Source organism: Xenopus laevis, chromosome 7S (assembly GCF_017654675.1).
Source record: "Xenopus laevis strain J_2021 chromosome 7S, Xenopus_laevis_v10.1, whole genome shotgun sequence".
Lineage (NCBI taxonomy): Eukaryota > Metazoa > Chordata > Amphibia > Anura > Pipidae > Xenopus > Xenopus laevis.
This window is the reverse complement of record NC_054384.1, coordinates 78,295,555-78,305,357: the sequence shown is the minus strand read 5'-3', so window position 1 is coordinate 78,305,357 and position 9,803 is coordinate 78,295,555.

Genomic DNA, 9,803 nt, shown 5'->3' with positions numbered 1-9,803 from the left:
ATACTTAATCACTAATCTAGAAAATGTATGTACATTTTTAACTTTGACCGATAAAAAATTATTTTTTAACTGACTTTTGGCCCTGTGGATTACTCTGAGTGCCGGATAGCCCGTTTTTCTTGTTATTCAATCCTGATAAAATATGATAGGGACCTTAGATTGTAAACTCCGCTGGGGCAGGCACTGATGTACAATCTCTGTAAAGAACTACAGAATCAGCGCTATATAAATACCAGGAAATCCATTGTATTAAAACGAGTGCTTGAGAGCTACTAGCAAGCCTTTACTGCCTCTAAGCATTATTCATTGAGACTCCGGTCACTGCTTAGAACCAGACATAGAATAGAGGGGGCCCTGTCAATAGTTATGTGTGGGTCAACCTGCAACTGAACCTAACCTGCCTCAGATCCAGCAAGGTACCACTATTTATAGACCCTCACCCCATCACTGAAATTTCAAATGGGGCAGAGTGGGGCAGGCATGTGCCTATAAATAAAGGCTGCTGGAAGCAGAAGTTGGGTAGAGTAAGGTGTCAGGTGGGGAGGGCAGAAGGGAGAGCTCAGCCCGAAACCCACCAGCTACATGGAAATCTTTTGGGAATGTCAGCCTGAACCCATCAGACCAATCAATACTGGGCAATGCAGGGAGGTTGGGCATCCCAGAAGAATAAAGTTAAATTAGGGGTGTTCCAAGTATGGCCCTACAAGTCTTGATGTATAGTAACTCCCAGTCAAATTTCTGTTTATGGGATGCAGGTTAAACATACCTAACGCACATGTCTATACATCAGTGGACTGATATTCTATCTCTAATGTTATCACAGGGATTTTTTTAGGCAAGGAGCCACTCTGAGCCTGAAGGATATATGCCCACTTTGCCCAGTCCTGTAGCTGGACTCTTCTACCAAACAAGTGAGTGTAACATTATAATAAAGCATTTATCAAACTGTGATGCATAAAATTCACTCAAACGCTGAGCATGCAAATCAGTATTGTTGGGCGACCTCCTATAAATTGTAGGTAGAAAGCAGGAAGCCTTGTTACTGATGGGGTTAAGTGCTCTTAAAGCAATGGCTGACAGCCATAGGAAGATCCAGCTGCTGCTTTGTGGTTTTGCTTGGCGTCTGACTATGCAGAAAGCCATGGAACAAATTCTGCATACAGGAACACAAATACATTTGATATCAAGGTAAGACTGCTGGAATGAACCTGCAGAAAGGATGGAGAGGACAATATTAATGATTCTGTTTGCCTCTCCCTTGAATTTGGGTAGAGCTGTGAAATGCATTAGTGCAATGGGTTATTACATAGTGTTCAGGAGGATGCAGCTGTATCCGTGCTTCCAGGTTATGTACATGGAGACTGCGTACCCAGAATGACCTCGCCAGCTCTCAGTCCTGTTACTCATGAAGAAGTCTAACGAAGAAGAACTGAGGAGGAAGAGCGTCTAGACGAGTTCACACAGCAATTAATGAAGTCATTTGCACATCATGACACTTGCGGTTACATCTTAAAGGAGCAGCTTTCTGATTAAAGAGGCTCACACTAAAATGAATCTAGAATGATGTTACTATATAGCTCCCAGAAGGCTCTAATGCAAATCAGACAAATGCAAAGTAACTATTCAAACTGAACTGTATCTCTCTGCATCTGCAGTGTTACATAGTTATATAGTTAAATGAAAACTAGTTGAAAAAACGGGTTGAAAAAAGACAAAGTCCATGAAGTTCAACCCCTCCAAATGAAAACTCAGCATCCATACACACACCCCTCCCTACTTTTACATAAATTATATATACCCATACCTATACTAACTATAGAGTTTAGTATCACAATAGCCTTTGATATTATGTCTGTCCAAAAAATCATCCAAGCCATTCTTAAAGGCATTAACTGAATCAGCCATTACAACATCACCCGGCAGTGCATTCCCCAACCTGGAAGAATCTAGGCAGAGGGGTAAGTATGGAGTATGGGGTATCTCCCTGGGGGGGGGGGGTAGTTAGCCTGGGGGAGAAGGGTGGGAGGGCTACCTGCGGTAGGGGTAGGGGTTTTTTTTCCCCTACAGGTTGATTTCTCCTTTGTTTTCTGGTGGGCCCCCAGCATCCCAGTCCGACACTGTCCCCTGCTATTTGTCACTCTATAATGTCCTCTAATGTACTTGTAAAGTGTAATCATATTCCCTCGCAAGCTCCTTTTTTCCAGAGAAAACAACCCAACCTTGACAGTCTTCCCTCATTATTTAAGCTTTTGATGTGCCGTGCCAGGGATACATTATGTCAACCCAGGTGCAGACACACTCGGATTTTGGTGCAGAGGATCAGATGAGCCTGATTTGGTCAAGCATGTGGGTTGCTAAATTGGCAAAGATAAAGTAGATTTTTTTGTAATAATATTTTTATTGACATTTTGAATTTAACAACACAGTGTGGATATCTGGCCTACATAAAGTGGATGTTTATGTGTATGACAAGCTTTAGTCAATTCGCTTCAGCATGTCATCAATTTAACCATGCGTATATATCTCACATGGTTATGATGCAGGCCTACAGTTTGATATCATTTGTTTAATAAAAATTGAGGGCTAATGTTTTGATTGCCTTACCAGCAATCTACATAAGGGGCAACCTATCAACTTAAGTAGCTGTTGTGGCTGGCTGGCTCAAGTGGTGATGTGGTGAAATATCACTGTATTTACATTCTAGTCCCTGTTCTCTTTTTACCCTGTTCAAACCTTTTAAGAAAGTGTTTGCCTTAGAGCAACATGATTTTACAGCTACTGTATAGGACTTGCCATATCCCAGCAATTTATAAAAACAAATGCATTTTTGCCTTGATCTTTGCTTAATCCACAACATTGCAATGGATAAACACAGACCAAGAATCAACCCCTATGCTGGCAACAGCCTTCTTTCTTTCCTGCACCTGGAACCTCTGCATCACACTGGGTGCTGGTACATGCAGTGCATTATGGTACCAAACCACATGAGTATGCACGAAGGCACCAAAATCTGCAGCGTATCCCAGCACCTAGGCCGACGTAGTGGTTTTGGGTGCAGGCAAGGTAAAAGGCTTATGCCAACATTGGGCTGATTCTCGGCCTGCAAATTATCTGAAGTCAAAAATTTGCCACATCTGCTGTTAGTCTAATGGGGGAATGTAATAAAAGTCACAAAGAGAAAAACAATTTGCACAAATATTAGGAAGGGTTTTTTTTAATGTGAGAGCTGTGAAGATGTGGAATTCTCTCCCTGAATCAGTTGTACAGGCTGATACATTAAATAGCTTTAAGAAGGGGTTGGATGGCTTGTTAGCGAGTGAGGGAAAACAGGGTTATGGAAAATAGCTCATAGTACAAGTAGAGCCAGGGACTGGTCCGATTGCCATTTGGGAATTTTTCCCCCTCTGAAAGAGAGGCTTTAAATAAGATTTTTTGCCTTCCTCTGGATCAACTAGCAGTTAGGCAGGTTAAAATAGAGTTAAAAGGTTGAACTTGATGGAGTCTTTTTTCAACCTAACTTACAATGTTATATTAAACATAAGAATAAAAATTCACATTTCACAATGTAATATTCTTCTACACTACGTTGCATTGCAAATTTTAATAACGCACTTTTAAGAAGTGCTTGAAGGTGTTGTAATCTTTTGGAGCCGACATAATGACTTTTTCAGTAAGAAGTTTTATTGCATACACTGCGCCCTGGCACAAACTATAAAATTCACAAACCTTCTGCCACTGTCGGAAGAGGTCGCTAAACAGTTTCCGGGTTTGCAAAAGCTATATTAAATTTGTGTTTGCTCAAAGGCATAACTTTCCGAATATTTTTCCGTTACTTACTTTTATTAAATTCCTCCCATAAGTGTTCCTTCTTCAAAAATACCAAAAACTTGTGTCATGGTTACCTTTGAATGGCTTCACACCTGCACAAATGGACACTTCATATAGTTGAACATTCTATAAGCAGTACCAAGAAAAAAATGAGGTTTTTAATTTACTTTACTTTCACTTACATCAGTTCCTTCAACCCAGGGGTGCTGCGTCAATGAGTTGAGTTGCGAAACTTGCCTAAGGCGGCAGTGCCACACCAGGTACTCCCTGTAACTAGAGTGGCTCTAATTCCATTCCTGCCCTGAGGTGATTTGTGATCCATGCTCACCTTTTCGGCACCGGAGAGGGTCCAGGGGGTCCATGTCAGACCCCCTCTGGTGCCGAAAAGGTGAGCATGGAACAAAAACCACCTCAGGGCAGCAATGGAGTCAGATTTATCCCTGCTTCAACGTTATCCAAGTACCATCATAAACTGATCCTTTATAGTCCTTATTTCTATTATGGAATACCGTTATCTTGGCCATTCATTTTTTCAAATATACTAATCACACCACTTTATATCTCTATGCCCAATTATTTCTAGATTTATTTTTAGGCCAGAAGCAAACATAGAAGCATACTTACTGCACACATACCGTACTATGGATACCCAGCTGGCACATTATTGAATCATTAGCTTCATGACTTGATTTATCTTACCAAAATAAAAGCTATCACTTTGTCAGTACGGTAATAATAGAAAATTCCAAACCACGGATTGTTCATTGTGCCTAGTGCATTAAATAGCTATAGTGACATACCACAAGTCTTGTGAAGCAGAACAGAGAACACAGGTGCATGTGGGTATAGCAGAGCACTTTTCTTTTTATTTGCTTAGAATAGGCACACTGTTCAGTTACCTTTAAACCCCTAAATGAGTGATTCCAACCAATAATAGCTCCTTATGCAATACAAACTCATTCTTTTGTTTTGAGTCAAGACAAACATTGTTTTGGCTTTAGCATTTATTTATAAAACAGCGGCCTTTGTCAAAGGAGCATTAACAAATGTGCAGAATGCAGGTACATACAGATTTGGGTTTGTATTGGGTTCAGAATTCAGATGAATGTTTTGCAGAAGATTCAGTTGAACCCAATCTTAGGGATGTGGTGTGTCCCTTATACAAACAAGTGACAATGTGCGAATGTGCTCTTAGCGTGAGGGCAACAAGCTAAAATAACAAAGAAAGATTGCAAAAACAGATTAAACAAGACTGTATTGCAAGATGATATCAGTCAGAGACACCTGAGCTTGTTTTCATTAAATAATAGTTCCTTATTTGCCACAAGCTAAGAGATTTCCATTGCTATAATGGAAATAGGTTTCGAATATTGCTCACTTGAGAAAAAAAAGGTTTTCATAACGCATGTGCCCCTTCCTTAGGGCTCAAACTCTTAAGCATTTTACCTACACTCCCCTGTGATTAGTTTTTATGTATTCCACCACAGGGGAGCACAGGACAAAATGTAGCCTATTCTTTCTTCAGGGCCTGTACTCACACATTCACTCACTCAAGCACTGAACACAGGTAAAATGCATCATATTGTGTAAGTACAGGCCCAGAAGAAAGAAATAAAGGGAATATCTCCAAGTGAAGCTTTGGAAACTGTCATTTGAACTTACATTCTCTTAAAAAAAAAAAAAGCATTATAGCGTTATAGGTCTGATAATTCTAAAGCAGTTTATCTACATAAGGCAAAGGTTATAGAGACATAACCATTTAAGAACAAGGGAACTGATGGGATGCACCCATTAGTCTTAAAGGAATAGTTCAGTGTGAAAATACAAACTGTGTAAATAGATAGGCTGTGCAAAATAAAAAATGTTTCTAATATAGTTAGTTAGCCAAAAATGTAATATATAAAGGCTGGAGTGAACAGATGTCTAATAAAACAGCCAGAATCCAACTTCCTGCTTTTCAGCTCTATAACTCTGAGTTAGTCAGCGACTTGAAGGGGGGCCACATGGTACATTTCTGTTCAGTGAGTTTGTAATTGATCCTCAGCATTCAGCTCAGATTCAAAAGCAAATGACCCATGTGGCCCCCCCCTCAAGTCTCTGATTGGTTACTGTCTGGTAGCCAGGGTAACCAGTCAGTGGAAACCAAGAGATCTGAAAAGCAGGAAGTAGTGATCAGACTGACATGTTATACCTCAAATCACTCCAGCCTATATACATTACATTTTTGGCTAACTAACTATATTAGAAACATTTTTTATATAGCACAGCCTATCTATTTACCCAGTTTTTATTTTTACACTGAACAATTCCTTTAAGAGAGCGTAGTTCAGTTTTAGTCATTATTTCTAATCTACTCAAAATTCCTCTTTTCTGATACAGTGCCACTAACTCATAACCAGTATTTGCTTTCAGCCTGTATTTACAGAACTGCGAATCTAACATTAGCAGTCACTTAAGTTAAGTGTCTAAGGTTGCATTCAAAGCTATTATTTTGTAGAACAGTATCAGGGGTACAATGATTCCATGGCAGAGACAGTTTGTCAAACAAATTGGCTTGCTCTGTAGTGCAAAGTGAATAGAATTCAGACAGCGGAGTTTCTGTACGTGTAGCCCTGCTTACAGTAGTTATTGTGTATCTTTTGATATAGTGCAACCTAATCACTTGCTATTGAAACTAAGGCCTCTCTATCTTAGCAAACTATTTGTACATGTAAAAACCTTGGCTGAAGGATCCCCTGAAGAGTATTTGTTATTGGCACAGAGGTGTATTTAGCCAAAATGTATTTAGTCGGTTTATTAAATAAATGTTGACACACCCCTTTTTTAATTAAATTGCTGTATTTTCTGGAGTACAGTCTCCCAAACTTCCCTGGCTCAATCACAATTCACCAGGATATCAGGTTGCTGCCTGCTTTTTTTAAGGGTGAGCACATCAACCCAAATTTCAAAATAGTTCCTTTAAAAAAGTGGTTTTGATTTTAGGAGTCATTTACAACCTCTAGTATAGTGAGCAAAGTCCTGGTGTGGATATCAGACTCAAGCCCCCACATCTGGGACCCATTTTCATGCACCTCTAGTTTTACTCTAGTCCTCCAAATCAGGTTGTACCACCTCCAGCCAGCCCCAAGGGGGGCAAGATTATGGGTGCAGTCTCATCCACTGCACCCCCTGTAGTTACTCCACTCATCACCATCCAGTCTGGAGTAACTCCGGGGTTCCCCTGCGTCAATTGGCACAGCAGTGCTCAATTCGAAAAAGGCTGCAGTAGGAAGGCAGCTGCTGTGAGCACAACAATGTGGAAGTACAAGGGGTGCATTTTGTCGCTGTAATGAACAAGATTTTCCGTGCAACAGACTGCCCGGCCTCTTGAGAAAGCTGAGTTGCAGGCAAAACAGTTGTCGAAGTGGAGACCAGTGCTGTTTGAGGGTGGGCCCCCTTTGTATTGTTTGTGTCCCCCGGGTCATTTCTTCTGTGCTCCAGGACGTATGTGACACAGGACTTTACTACGCATTGAAGAATCTAACGATTGAAAAAACTCTAGTGAAGTCAAATCATGTGTATCATGGTGGATAAGTATATTCTACCATTCTCGGGTACATGTTTTAAACATACATAAAGATTGGCACAATCTGTGTTTATATATGGAGCTTTAAAAGTACAGCACATTCAATTCTGTAATATCACAAGACTTAAGGCATCCAGAGGTGCCACAGTGGATAACCTTGTGTGATTAAACCTTGGTGGATTTCTGCTCACTTACAACATTGCTTTTAAAGTAAATCATGATGAGGAGGATTTTGAGATTATTATACTGTATGTACTTTTTCAGTTTTGACTCTAAACCTGGAGGCACAATTTTACATACACTTCAAGCTATTTGATGTGTGTTTATGATTGTTGTTGCAATCTAATGTGTGAATGAGAGTGTATATCAAAATTAAGTGTATGTACAGAGTGCTGTTTGGTGCTAAACTGTGAATGTGATGGGGGCCTACATGAATGGTACAGTCTTTGGGTTAAGTGTTTTAGTTATGCTGGCAGAGTTGGGAAGAAATAATGGCTTTTATTCATGGTATGATTCTTTTGGTTTATTTTGTATACTTATCAATTGTTATCTGGGGGTTATGTCAGTACAGTTGTGTTCTCTGCTGGGAAATTTGCAAGAATTCAACTGCGCTTGCTGTCATGAATGACCCTTGGGTCTTGGATGGCTTAGCAGCAATCTTTCACTTTACTCACACAACAGAAAGCATTAAAAGCAATGTGTCTGTTTGCCAATAGCACATAAAAACCTTGATCAACTGAATCCCCGCACAATGGTTCAGCTTTAGTTTGTGCATTTTAAATAAGTAAGAACCTAGAAGGCTCACATGACCAGGGGCAATTGGGAAATTGACAAAATGTCTAGCCCCGTGTCAGATTTCAAAATTGAATATAAAAAAATCTGTTTGCTCTTTTGAGAAATGGATTTCAGTGCAGAATTCTGCTGGAGTAGCACTATTAAATGATGCGTTTTGAAAAAAAAATGTTTTCCGATGACAGGATCCCTTTAAGGTGTGAAGATCCAAATTACGGAAAGACCTGTTATCCGGAAATCCCCAGGTTCTGAGCATTCTGGATAATAGGTCCCATACCTGTACATGGTTGCTAGCGTAAAACCCATGTCCCACTGAGACACATTCAGTTACATTGAGAAGGAAAAACAGCAGCCTGCCAGAAAGCATTTCTCTCCTAAAGTGCAGGCACAAGTCACATGACCAGGGGCAGCTGGGAAATTGACAAAATGAATAGGCCCATGTAAGATTTCAAAATTGAACATAAAAAAAATCTGTTTGCTCTTTTGAGAAATGGATTTCAGTGCAGAATTCTGCAGAATTCAGAATTACCTGATTGATTTTGAAAACATTTTTTTTTCAGTACAGTATCCCTTTAAGGGTTACCTCCTTCAACAAATGATAAAACCTTCTGCCCTTCTTCAACAGAGTTGCTTGTGACTACAGTATTCCATGTCAGTTATGAATCCATTGCACGGATCAAGCTTATATCACGGCAGGTGTTGAAATTCTAAATTGATGCACACACAGAATTATTTCATATGGTCCAACCCAAACACTGGCATGAAAAAAAAACGAATGTGGGGAAATTATTAGTTAAACTGTGACATTGATGTACAGCTTGCTATAAATTCTTAACTAAAAACACAGTCCTTTCAGCCAACTCTAGTCAACGTCACTGCTGTTCTATATAAGAGCAATTCCCCAAATGATCAAATGCCATAGATACAGAAAGTGATATAGGGGCTGTATTTTACTCTTTGACATGGGAAAGGCTAGGGCTTTTAGACACCATTGGCTGCATCTAGTCTGTCAGTTCTTATCCTTACCCATAAACTATTTTGTAACACTATTGCAGAATTTGAACTTTGTACCAATTACTTTTCTTCCTACTGGGAAAACTAGATGTGAAATCAGCAGAGGATTTTTTTAGTTTAATAGAAGCATGGTGTGGCATTAAAATTATTTAGCAAAGTACAGGGTGGGAAAGAAGTATAGCATTAGTGATACAGGTTAGGAGTACACAAGGCCATCCTTAACAAAAGCCAAGTGTTCATGAGAAACACAGACAAAGTACATTTTAAAGCACGGTGTTGCAAACAGACCAAACCAAGGTATTAAATGTTCTAAATCTTTGGCAGATATTCAGGAGCCTGGAAGAAGTGCCTCATGTGCGGATGCTTGAGGAGAGGGGTTCCTCTGGAGCCATACAAAAGGATAATCCAGGAAACATGAGCCTTATTCCAACAGGCATTTTAGTTTTGAAGTTGGCACGCAGTTAAGTAGGGTCAGACAGCAGCGAGCTATTCGTTTCATGCCAACATGTCCAAGTGAGGAATTCTTCTACAAGAGATATGCTTTGGAACTGACAGAAAGAAATACACATTTCCAGCATACAGAATATCCCAGCAGCTCAAACAC